Source organism: Molothrus aeneus, chromosome 14 (assembly GCF_037042795.1).
Source record: "Molothrus aeneus isolate 106 chromosome 14, BPBGC_Maene_1.0, whole genome shotgun sequence".
Lineage (NCBI taxonomy): Eukaryota > Metazoa > Chordata > Aves > Passeriformes > Icteridae > Molothrus > Molothrus aeneus.
Genome location: NC_089659.1, coordinates 12,141,844 through 12,155,052, shown reverse-complemented (window position 1 = coordinate 12,155,052; position 13,209 = coordinate 12,141,844). Strand labels below are relative to the sequence as shown.

Below are 13,209 nucleotides of genomic sequence, written 5' to 3'. Positions count from 1 at the left end.
GCACTTGTGACTTCTCCAGTGAGCATGGTAACCTGAGAAGCAAAACTCCTTAATGCTGGGAGACTCGCTCAGAGTAACTTTAAAGACAACAGCTGGAACCTGGATATAAAGAGGGAATAGTTACCGAGATCAGCATGTGCTAGTGCTGTGCATAATGACGTATAGAAATTCAATCTGTTTTGAAAAGAAATCTTGTGCAAAGAGGAGCTCCTGGTAGTTTGTGAGTGGAGAGCAGTGATTCAGGGGGATTAGTGGACACAAGGCAAGTCCCCTGGGTGCGATATTCTGCAGCTGATTCTGCCCTGGGGGTGTTTGATGGCCTTATGTGGAGTGTGTGCACACACAGAGACTTAAAATTCCAGATCTGTTTGTTTGCATCTAAATAACTCTTAAAGAAGAAACTAATAAAATAATTTGTTAAATGAAACCTTTCCCAAACGTTGTTGTTATCATAGCCTGTTAATCTTGCCAACAGTTTAACAATTTGAGGATGTTGCTTGGTTGTAACCAAGCTCCTTTGAAGGAATTTTCTGCTTGTGAAAGATGAATTACTCATTCTTTGTCTGAGCTAAGAGATCATTATGTGATTATTAAACTCAGTTATTCAGTGCTAGATGTAAAGAATTGTGTTTCATCAGGGTCTTTGTTCTCTTATCAAAGTTAATCTGATGAAGTTTCCCCTCCTGTAAAATAGCAAACGTCTCCCCAGGTTAAGAATGCCCCAAACTCCAGAAACCTATTTACCACTTTTGGCTAGATGAGCTTTACAGTGGACAGGGCTCTGGGGATTGATGACTTCATTAGGTATTTGGATAAATGCAGAGGAAGCCCTTCCCCTGGGGCTCTCTTGCTGACTTCTCTGCTCCGGGTTTCAATTGTTGTGAGATTAAGATGGTGAGTGAAGGAATTGCAGTCTGGTTAAATGAGTTTGTGCTGAATCCACTCATGCGGGATCTTCTAGTAACTCTAGTAACTCTTTCCTGTGTTTACTTGGCTTTCTAGTGCAGTGACTTCAGTGGCTTTGGAGAAATGGAAACACAACTTTTCTGACTCTAGGGAAGCAAAGGAGAGCACTGCTCAGTGATTGACTGGAAGGGATGCCAGGGACAGTTAAATCAGTAGCTGTGCTTAAGCAGCTGCTGGTGATCTGAGTGATCTGTGTGCCTTGTGAACCACTTTATCTGCACTTTTTGTGTGGTAAAACTGCAAGTGCTCCACTTGGAGCTTCAGTATGGCAGTTGCATTATTGATAACATATAGTGCTTTGGGAGAAGATAAATACTTTTCTTTTACATGATTGGCAGTGTGTTTAGGGAGGGTGTGCCCATCATAGATACTGTAATGTGCTTCCTTATCTAATTAGATGATGTGATCAGTAGCTCATTTCACACCTGAGGTTGTCTTGGTGGTGATATTTTAAGTAGTGCTAATTTATTTGGTGACGCGTCCCAACACACAGATAATGTTCTTGGTAATCTTATTTTACACAGCATTAAATAATAGGTGGTGAAACACAAAGGGGCCATGTTTTCAGCAAAGTCAAAGACCAAGTAAGTTCAGCTTTATATCAGTACGGGGTATTTCTTGTTTGTGGTTGGGGTTTGTTTGTTTTTTTTTAAGCTACAATGTTTTGCATCTCTTTACTTCATAAAACTGAGAGATGTGGATTGGAATTCTCTGAGGACATTAGTCCCTTTTTAGATACAGGCCTGTTAGCTTGATTTTCTTGAATTGCCTGTGGCAGAGGAGGTGATGGAAAAGCAGCACCAAGCCTGCCTGTATTATTCCAGCACAGGATTTGTACAGATCCATCAGCGCCCTGCAAAGCACAGTCCTGGCTCTCCTAATGGTGCTCACAAGGGCAGCTCTTGACCTGCCCCGTTGGGAGGCAGTTTAACCCTGTGCAGGGATATGGAGGTGCTTCTGATCACAGAGAGTGGGAAAGGAAGGAGGGAGATGCCAGCTGCTACAGTGTTGCTGTGCAGTTTGCAGAGGCTTGGGCAGGTGAAATTTATCCTGCTGCTACTTGGTTTTTATCTGTGTACTGCCAAGTACCACTAAGCAGCGAAAGAAACACGGTTTAAGTTGATGTTTTGTTCAGGCTTTGAATATTGCTCTGCTTCCACCTATATTAGAGCAGTAGTTCAGCATGAAAAAAAGCAGATTCTTATCTCTTCAGGCCAGCTGTTTAAACATGTGGCTGACAAGCTATCAACCTGCCTGGTGCAATAACAGATATTAATTTTTAACTTTCTTTTAAGTTTCTTGTCAAATTGGGAATAGCCACAACATTTTATGTTAATATTTATCAACCAATTGCTGGTATTTGGATGCTCAGCACTTTTTGGACTAAATACTACCGTGCATTTAATGATCTGTGTATCTTTTTGGACATTGAGCTCATGATGTAATTACAGTTGCTAATTAAATCAAAAAAGCCAAACATGAATCCAGAAACCCCTAGCTGCAGATGTGTGAAAGGTGGATATTGACTTTTAAAAGTTTACCAAATAGCCTTAATGCATACGCAAAGCAAAACATTCCTGAATATCTTATTTTTTTCAAGCATGTTGCAAAACTGAGACCAGCTCTTGTAATGAGGGTGATGCAAGGTTGAATCAAACCTTAAATTAATTTGTTGGGTTACTGTAACAAATGTCACAACACCACCTATCCCTGGCCCCCAAGCTTCTTGATAGGCATCTGTTGACATCTTTGCACACACATTCCTGTTGGCACTTGGGGAATTGGATTATTGCACAAGCAGCAGTGGTTGTGTTTGTGGTGGGTGATGTCTTGGCAGAGCTCTGCCCTCCACTGCTGCTAGGGGAGGGCATGAAAGGACTGTTGACCCTGTGACCATCCCAGAGAGTTGCTCAGACTCCTGTGCAGAATCAGCTGTTCCTGCTTGCACCGTTTGCACTCTTTTCTAACCCAGAAGTACCTGCTGCTCTTGCTGCTGGTGGGTGAGTAGGTGGGAAGTGTGAAAGCTGAAGGCAGTTGTGATGGTCCAGCATATGGGCCCTGGGTGCTGTGGCTGGGAGAGATGATGCTCAGGGGGCATCCTGGAGGTCCCCTGAGCAGCAGCAGCTCAGCTGACAGGGACTGGGCTGCTGTAATCACTTCCAGCTGTGTGACTGCTGGTCAGGAATGAGCTACTGTTGTGTCCCCTGCTCTGTACACAGGGGTTTGGGTGTGCCTGTGGGTCTGCTGTCTCTCTTGGATTTATTGAATTAAAAATGGGTTTCTCCAGTGTTCAGGGAGTAAGGGTGAGGTGGGTGGTGTTTGGACACAGCAGCATTAGTTCAGCTTCAGTCTTAGCAGCTGCCTACTTTGTGCTCTTCAATGCTGAAGTTGTAGGTGATGGGTCAAGCCTGTCCTGTCCTTGCCAGTGTTTCCTGCCCTGGATATCCTTCCTGCTTCTAGGTGAAGTGTCTCTGTAGGGGAGGCTTGGATAGCACCTTTCCATGTGTTGTGAGATCCACTTGGAGCACTACAGAATGCTCTGTGAAAAGTCTTCTGGTTTGTGCAAGTACTTCCCAAGTGAAGGGCTGAAGGTGTAGATTTCCTCTGCTTTACCTGGGTGGCATTGCCAGGCTGTGCCATCAGCATGGGGACAGGGCATCCTGGCTGTCAGAAATCCTCCTTCCTCATCTCCCTGTGCTGCAGCCCCAGTCCAGCCCATCTCCACTGGCCAGTGGCACCCCTGGGGTGGCTGTGCTGTGACACTGGGGACACCCTGCCTAGGGAGAGTGATGGAGGCCCACTCTTGTAACTGTTGATTGAAGGGATGATTTGTTTATAGCCAAAAGATGGGACTTATGTGTTTGTGGCTGCAGAACCCAATGGGGGCAGCAGGCACTGGGTTTGGGATTGCAGGTGTTTGGTGTGTTCCTGTGAGATCTTGCCAGCCATGTAAAGAGGAACTGTACCAGCTAAACAAGAAAATGTGGTTAATTGATGGAGCTGAAGACAGAAGTGCCCACCTGATAGGCCTGGAGAGTGAGGTGGGAGGAGAAGTTGTGCACATCTGTACTCTGCTAGTGCCACACTGTTTAATTTGGAGGTGACAGAGCTTTTCCTTGAGGTGGGCACATCTGACATCAGTGCTGACCACAACTGACATCAGTGCTGACCAGCAGCTGCCTTGTCACAGGACTGTTTGCTTGGCTGCTGTGCAGTTCTGTTCCCATCAGGGTGTGGACTTCCTTGGGCAGGGTGCTGAGGTGTGCTGGCCAGCCAGTCCACTCAGCTACTGTGGCATCCACTGGTCTCCTGGGAATCTAAAATCTGTTGGCTTTTTTTGGTAATAGATTAAAATTGCCAAGGATGATAATCAAGTCCTGTCTGGCCTGCTTGGAAGAATTATATCATGTGTGCTCCTCTAACAGCTAGGGTTTCCTGTCTGGGTTTGTGGGTTCATGCCTGGGCTGCTTAAAGCTAGTTTTGCATTGGGTTTGTGAGTGGAATTATGATGAAAAGGGGGCTTCCATGCCCTCAGGAGAGCTGCTATCAGCAGAGATGGAGCTACCCACATTCATTCTTTCCCTTTTGTTTGTTTTGCCAGCTGATTACTGTTAGTTTGTCTCTACCTTTCAGCAGCTGGGCCATGAGGGTGACCACTGCCCATGAAATGCAGCATCCTTGCCCAGTGGGCTGCTTGCCTTAGGTCCCCTTCCTTGTGTCCCCTGTGCTGGCTGGGTGATGTGCACATCCCTGGGGGGAAACTCACTCCTCCTGCAACATCCAGGCTGTCCCCATGGGCTGTGGTGGCCTGTGCACCAGTAACATTTGGGACTTGGTATGGAGGAAATAAAATAATGATTGATTTGACATGTGTCTGAGGATGTGGGGAGCAGGATAACTCTGAAATGGGAAGCTCTGGTTAGGGCTGCTGCAGATTGCTCATGTCAATCCATATGGGCCATATGCTTCTAACCAGTCTCCTTGTCTCATTTCCTTCTCTGAAATGCTTACAGCTGTTTTTCCTGCCGCTTCAGTAGGTTTTTTGTTCCTGTAAAAAGAGTGACAGCTCACAGATGCTGCTGGGAGTCCCCACTGAATAGCTGGGAAGAGAGAATATTACTGTGATCTTCAAGAGAAGATAAAGTGTAGTGTCTCTGCAGGAGGCCTAATTACTGATGTTTTAAGTAAGCTTTTTTGTTTTTTCTTTTTAAAGTTGACAATAGACTTAACTGTCTCATTCACTGTTTCCTCATCACATACTGCCCTTAGTGTTGTCCATGAGAGAGGAGGGAGTTGATGAGGTTACTTATGTGTAGAACAAGGAAGGATGAAGTGAAGTTGTCCATAATCATGTGTTGAGGTGTTCAACATCCAGTTTTGCTGCTATGCTTATAATGTTGGGGTTAAACTTCACAATGTTGCTTAGAAGTTGGCTTTTTTCCTCAAGAAGTCTGTGACCAAAGTGACAGCAGTGCTTGAGGTTCATCATTGCTGGTCCTCCAGTTATCCCTGTGTGCATCTTTTCGTCCTGCCCTTCATGCATTCTGCTGAGAGAATTAATTGCAGACTCCTGTGCTTGGGTTAATGATGCAGCCCTGGCCAAGTGAAGAGATGCTGATGCCTATGCAAGTGTTTCACAGTTTATGGCTGGGTGCTACAGGGGCACCTGAAGACAGTGAGAGAGGCTGTCTGTATCTGCTTTTAGATAAATGACCTGGGCACTGCAAGGAATGTGGGGCTGTGTTGAGCTGGCTTGAATGCCAAGTTAAGACAGGGTCTGTAGCAAATAAAACCTAGTGGGGTGTTATGTCTGAAGTTTAGGTGCTGAGAGTACAAAAAAATCTCTGCTTTTAGTGGGTTGGTTGCCTGGTGGCCATAAGCCCTAAATAAGCAAAACTTGCCAGATTCCAATCCTCTGCTTTGCCTTTTTTGCAGTCCCAACTGCACAAAACAGTGAGGTGTCACAACAGCTGTTGTACTGGTGTCTGAGATAGGAAACCCTGTATGGGATCCTGGTGGGATGTCTATGGCTGGTGATTGTTTTCCTGCCTTGTCTTCCCAAGGGTCTCACTGCTGTGGAAGGGGCCATGGATTGGCTTTTCGTCCTGTGAAAAATATACTGGGGCTGTACTCTCCTCAGCCCATGTTATAAATTATAAACTGCTGTGGGAAATGGAAAATAGAGTAATTCTGATTTGTGTTCTTTTAGAGCCCTGTTCTTTAGACCAAAATACACAGGATAAGTCTGGCCCTTCCCTCTATTCACTTTTCATAGCCTCCTTTGTTTTTAATTTATATATCTTTTTATTCTAAATTCCTCCCATCCCCAAAATAGAACAGACATCAGCCTGCAAGCAAAGATTGCCAGGCATTGGTCTTGTGGACTATAGTGGCTTTTTGGCCTGGTTGGAGACTGAGCCCCACCCTACGTAGGCTTGGATTAAAAATAGTCTCTCTTTTCATCAGGCTGAAAACTGTACACAACACATTTATGTCTTGGTTTCTGGGGTATTGGCAGCCACAGGAAGCCCTTCAGCTATAAAATACCTCAGAAAACCTGTTTGCTGCTAATTAATGCAGAAGTGCTAAGGTGACCACTCTTGGAAAGGTGAAGAGCCAGATGTCTGACTGCCAGCCATGTACTTATCATAGATGTTGATCAAAGTTTAGCTGTGTTTCTTGAAGGACCTGAAACAATTGAAAACTCTATTCACAGCCTCTGCATTAGGCTGCCCCTTTAGGAATGTCTCAGCTCAGGTGCTGCAGGGATGTCCAGTGACCAGGACACTGCCCCACAGCCTCCAGCTCAGTCATGTCTGTCTAGACCTGGGCTACACACACCTCCCTCTTTGTATAAAACAGAAAAAACATTGAGGGCAAGAGGCTGACCAGTATCTGGTGTGGTGATCTCATTCCCCACTGCCTCTTGGCAAAGCCAGGCCTCAAACCCAAGCTTAGGCAAGTCTGAGTGGTTGGCCATGGCACAGCAGAGGGAAGATCTGAGTGTCTCCTTGCCCTGGGCATCTCTCCTCTGCCTCATGAACCTCAAATGTTGACTTCTCGTGTTGTTTCATGTGTTTTCCACTGTCCTTGGCCATGCTTGGTGGGGCAGTGAGTGCTTTTGCAGGGTGCTAGGAAATGCTGCTGGCAGGCCCAGGGCTGCTCCGTGGGGAAAGGCAGGATGCAGCTGAACCAGGATCTGGAAGCAGGCAGTGCTGCCTGGCAATTCCTCCAGCTCAGACACAGCCTTTATGGCTGTTTAGGGCAGGGCTGGGAATAAATGAGCAGGGGAGTGATGGGAGGAGGGCAGGGAGACTCTGCCCAGTGCCTGTTCCATGGCTGTTAATGACTGGCGTGCTCTGTGTGCCGGGTTTACGTGACCTTGGTGATCAAAGGTCTCTCTGTAATCAGAGAAAATGCTGCCTTCTCTTCAGTTTTTGTAGACTCTGCCTTGGCCTGTTCTGTTTCTGGTAATTCCATTCTAGAGTAGACTGAAAAAAATGTAAAAATGTGAAATATTGTATTGTCTCATAAAATCTTTGTAAACAGTCATGAAACTGTCTGTGGAAGGACACTAGAAGGATTTTATTTCTCCCAAAGCCTAGGGATGAGCTTTCAGCCTTTGTCTAGCTCAGTTGCATGCTTTTTACTTTGAGAGTCAAGGGGCTATTTATTTGTATCTCAAATTTTTAAAGTGGAAAAACTGACTCCTACAGTTAGGTCTTTACTGCAGATTTTTTTTCTTTTTTTATTATTTTTGCTAGAGGAAACCAATTTTTTTTTTTCCTGAAAATATGCTAGCCAGGCTGTTTTTAAAAAAAATTGTATAAATACAGGAACTTACACAAGGCAAAGTGTGTTGCTGCCCACTGCAGGGTCAGGTCAAGGCAAGGAAAAACCTGCAAAACACCAACGTGGGGAAAAGCATAAAGAAGATCTGATAATCTGGTAGGTGAGACAGGCTGAGTAACATCAGAAATGCTACTGGCTTCTATCAGTGTTTGCCATACCAGCTGCAGAGTGGGGCTGTGGCTCAGATGCTGTGGGTAATCCTGCCCCTGGCCTATGTCCTATTGGTTTTGTGCTTCTGCTGGAGTTTTGTGTGCTAGAACTGCTTCTCTTGTGCCCAAATGATGGGGAGACTGTCTTGCTAGGGGGAAAACAGAAAGAATTGATTGCAGAGTTCTGGGGACATCCTCTTGGATTGCTCCTGAAATTGTTGTCTCTTTCAGGTGGTGGGAAAGGAAGCTATAGAAAAAAATCCCCTTTGTTTTATCTTGCTTTTTTCCCCTGAAAGTTGACATATGAAAAGTATTTCTATACTTTAAAGCAAATAGGAAGGCATGTGATTCTGCATTATATGTGTGTGGATTATTTTTTGCCAATATATTAGTGATTAAATTAGGGTCTCTCCAGAGCTGAACACACAAGATATTTGAAATTCAGATTGAAGACCTTGGATAAAAGAAGCTTGTATCCTGTCTGGGTTAGATGGAAGATGTGCAGTGGGTTGTTCCTGAAACACGTTTGCACAGTCACCTGGGTGCCATTTTAATATTCTTCCTTGCCTGTTGTGTTATTTGAAAACTATAGCTGTAATCATTTTTTCTATGTGTTTATTCCCTCAAAGTCCCTTTTTTGATCAGATTTGGGGTTTTTTGATGTTTGTATGGATCTGTGCCTCAGTGATGTTGCTGGTGCATGTGGTACTGTCCCAGCCCAGGTACCCGGACCTCTGCTCCATGGATTCTGCTCAAAATAACAGGGAAGGGGCGGTGCTGATCTGCCTCTTCCCCTCTCTTCTGTACTACAAGGTAGAAAAGTGTCTTGCTCTACTTTCACAAACAGTAGGACTGAACTTGACTCTGCCTTTGACTCTGCCCTGCTGGGAAGGTCAGGAACTGGAGGAGGTCCCGTGGGTTTTCACAGTTTCTGTCCCTGTTTTCATGGAAGATCTTGGTGCAGATGAAACTGCTGGGCAAGCACCAAAGTTCTCAGTCTGTCCAGTGCAGCACTAACCAAGTGGAAACTTGAATTCCAGCTACCCATCCCTGTAATTGGCATTCATATTTTGTGAAGCAGTGCTTCAACTAGGTCTGAGAGATCATCAATTCTGGCTCCTTGTTTGTGCTGCCATCGCAACCTTGTGCTACTTCCTGCTAATCAGCCAGGAGGGGTTTGTGGAGTGTTGTTTGGGTTTGGATCAGGGCTGTGGTTTTGAGATTCCAGGATGCTGAGTCTTGTCCCAGTGACTGGCTTGGATGCTCTCCTGCCTTGGAGCCTCTGCAGCGAGATGTTAGTGAGCAGGCTGATATTCCAGCCCATCCCTGTTTTCCTTGGGCTGAACCAGTGTTTGCCTTCTGCTATAACTGTTGAGCAGCTGCAGTGCTGTGGTGATATGTACACATATATATTGTGCTATAAATCCTGGAGTTAAACATTTCCTTGACCCAACACAGAACAAGGTGCTTGTCTCCAGCTGGTTAGAGAAATAAAGGAAGTGAGTTGTAAAACAATATTGCAATTAAGCTGTTTTTTCCTGAATTTTGCACAAAATGTTTTGCCTCCAAGAATGGATTGTGAGGAGTTTTATTTTAGGGAATACATAGGGTGTTGTGGGTGTATATAAAGTTGCCCTGTTGTGATTGGTGTTGGGCAGGCATTCAGGGAGAAAGTTTGCCCTTGCTTTTAAGAACTGTTTCTGAGATAGCAACATTCTGAAGGTCAGTAGAGAACAAATGGAAATACATTTACAAAAACATTCATGTTTCTCAGTGCTCCTGGTAATAACAAGCAAGTTTCTGAATCCTCACTTAGGCAGAATTCACCTTTCCATACGGAGAGAGGGGAAACCAGGCCTTCTGAAGACTGAAAATACTTTGAATAAGCAGCCTTAATGTCTGACCTAAACTTTAGCCTGTTCCTTTCTGCACTGTTTGGCTGAGGCTGGGACTAAGCTTTCCTTGGGGACATGGATGGGAGGTTCCTGTGCAATCCTGCTCCTGCCCTTCTTTTGCCCACCCCTTTGCAATGTTCTTGTTGATCTGATTTCCAGCTGGGCTCTTGCCACTGTATTATATAAACCAAATGCTCAAGCAAAGGCAGCATAGTCAGACTTCTTGCTGAAAACTTGAAAAATTGACATTTCTTCTGCCCAGCTGAGAAGCTCACAGAAGTTCCTGTAGCTGTGCTGGATGGATGGTAATGGCAGTGCCCAGCCTACATTAGTTAGATCCATCACTAATGGCAACAACTTTTATTCCTCTCTCCCTTCCTTCCCTTTCTCTAAGTAGCATAACTTTTTCAGGGTTATATAGGGTTGTTTTAGTTGGTCTCTTTGCTCCCTGTGTTCTGAAGGTCTGTGTAAAAAGAGTTTTGAAAGGCATGAAATGGAGTAGGATTCTGCCCTGCACAGTCCTTGAAACCCTGTTATGCAAGAGCCTTTACAACCAGTACCAGTCAATGATTCACTTCAGCAATTAAAGCTCTGTGCATGGGTTTGATATCACCTTGGCACAAAGCAAGGCATTGCACTTTCTTTGGTGCATTGCCCTTCCACGTGTAACACTCACAGCTGATATTCTTGCTCAGTATTTGGACCTCTTTGGTGTGATCCAGGTTGAACCTTGTGGTGTCATTGCTCCCAGCTATAGATCTGCCTCTTCTGCCTGAGCTCTGGAGTTGCTTCATGCCTTCTACCAAATACCATGCCTTGTTTGGCTTTATTTAGGATCTGTAGATGTTTGGTTTTTGGTTTTGTTTTGCTAACTTCTAGGATGAGAGTTTCTTTAATACTAATTCTAAAATATTTTACTACCAAGCATTAAGCGTTTAATACTAAGCATTAAAGTGAACAGCAACAACAGACTAGAGAATAGGAGAAATCTGCTGTCAAAGCAAAGACTGGCTTCACAGCACAGAGATCAGTCTGCTACTAGTAGCTGTTTTTAATGATCTGGAAAATGGGAGATGGCTTCCTAATTAACAGTGAGCTGTGTGGTGAAGATTGTGCTCCAGGGACCTGAAAGCTATGGGTGACAATTTACAGCGTGTGTGTGAGTGGTAATCCAGCTCTACCCCACCTCTCTACATATTTGAGAAGAGTGCAGTAGTTGTGGGAGCCCCTGGAGTTACCCTGTCCAGCGGGTCCATCCTGCAGGAGACTTTCTGTTGGGGTCTGAGATAAAAAAGCAGTTGGAGAGGAGCCAACAATTGCATGAGCTAAATACCAGAAAAAGCCTCAATGTCCCTTGAGATGAGATTGTGGACTAGTTCAACACAGATGAATTTGTACAATATGATGAGCCAGTGCCCCTGGCAGGATGATGTCCAGATGAGATACAATCCCTCCCTGCAGATCCTCCCTGCCTGGGCTGGGTGTGTGTGCTGCTGCCCAGGCTGGGCAGTACCTGGAACCTTTCTGACAGTGGGAGCTCACCTGCAGATGTTGATGGGTTGTGTGGGACTGAGGAGCCACCCAGTGGCAATCTCCCACTGGCCAGGAGTGGGTGCAGCAAACTGGTCTGCACAGTGGTCAGCAGTTGGCCAAGTGTCACTTGGTGGCTGGAGCAGGCTGTCACTGCAGAGGTGTAATCTCTTCTTGCATAAAGGTGGAAGGTATTAAGCACTTCCTGACCTCTGGTTCTGCATAATTGCCAGCCTTGCTACAGTCCATGAATCTATTTTTCAAACCACATCTTTTTAACTGTTATGGTTTTATTTTGAAGATTACATGTATTTTATTAGTAATCTAATAGGGTGCTCCTATAGGCAAGTCCCTGTTGGTGTTCGGCTTTAGAAAGCTCTTGTTTCCAGTTTACTTTTTTAAGATGAAATGAGGTGTAGTGCTTGGCTTTGGTAGCAGTATTTATGTTTTATTTAGAAAGTTAATCTTCTCAGGGGCAAAATCTGGCTCAAGTAGCTGAAAACTTTGCAAAGGTGTTGCTGCTGCTCAGGCTGCAGAGTATTTATCACTGATAGAAAGTTAAAAGGCTTATGACAGACTTGTATGAAAATATGAACCTCTTCTAAACAAATCTGTGCTCCTGTAATTTGCATTGTGCAACCATTTGCATTACGATTGGTTTTTTGGTGCTTCTTAAAGCTTTCTTTAGTGTGTGTTAAAAGACCTTAATTCAAAGAACTACATTCCTATTAAATGGCAGCTTTCCCATATTAATACATTCCATGAGGATGCAGTCCACATGAATGCTGTATACATCTCAATTGTAGATGTGTCTAAATTGAATGTTGCTAAAAATGGATCAGAACGTTTTCCCTCTTCAGAAATATTGTGTGAACAGCCACTTGTGTTCTGCAGTAGTGCAGCTCTAGTGTAAAATTCTATTTCCTTGAGTAGTGACTGAGGGTGGATAGTTACCTAGAGCATGTTCTCCAAGAGAGCAGAGGACTGCCTAAGTCATGTCAAGGACAGACTTGGGTGATGGACAGAGCTGGCAGCTGAGATGAAAGATGAAGAAGTATGTTTGTGCCTCCAAGACCCTCCTACCAGGCCCAGTGCCACTCTTTCTCCAGTGGCCTGGTCTGTGGGTGCCTGAGCTGGCTCTAACTGGATGCTGTGCTAACAGTGGGCCCTCTGCCCACTGCCTCATCTTCCTTGTGCTGGTGTCCATTTAACCCCACAGCCAGCCAGGGTGGGAGAACTGAAATGCTGAGGAGAAGGAAAGGGACAGGATGGCCTTTGGATGATGTCAGCCCTGCCTGGGTGCAGTTTTAGTGTGCCAGGGCAGTTCCTCTTCCCAGGCCTCAGTAACAGCCATTAGGCTTCATCTGATGCTGCTGTAATCACCCCAAGTGCTTTCTTTGTGATTGTTGCAAGGTGCCCTTCGTGATTGGTTAGGTGGAGCTGCAAAACTGGCCTAAAAATATTCTTAACTCCAAGTTCCTTCCAGTGGCTTGTCCTTTGGCTCAAAGATGTGGCAGACAGGATGGGAAAATCCCTCAGAACTGGTGATGCTCTGCTCGGGCCTGCAGGACTGGCTGGAGCAATCCCAAAGGCACTGCAGACTCCTGCAGTGGTTTCAGTGCTGGCTTCTGCCCTGGGAATGCAGCTCATCTGGCAACTGCTTTCCCAGTGGATGTGCAGAAGGGGTTTCCAGGTAATCTCTTAATTTCTTTCTCCCTTTACAAAAAAACCTCCATCCAATGCTAGACTCCCCATGGCCCGTGATCTCCAGAGAATAACTTGTTCACTTTTTTCCACTTATCCCCTCTCCACACCCA

General features: G+C 45.2%; 1 protein-coding gene across 1 annotated transcript in view; it reads left to right on the top strand.

The window, feature by feature from the left end:
- Window positions 1-13,209, top strand: part of PLS3 (plastin 3) — a 49,935-nt gene that overhangs the window by 1,334 nt on the left and 35,392 nt on the right. The window lies entirely within an intron of this gene.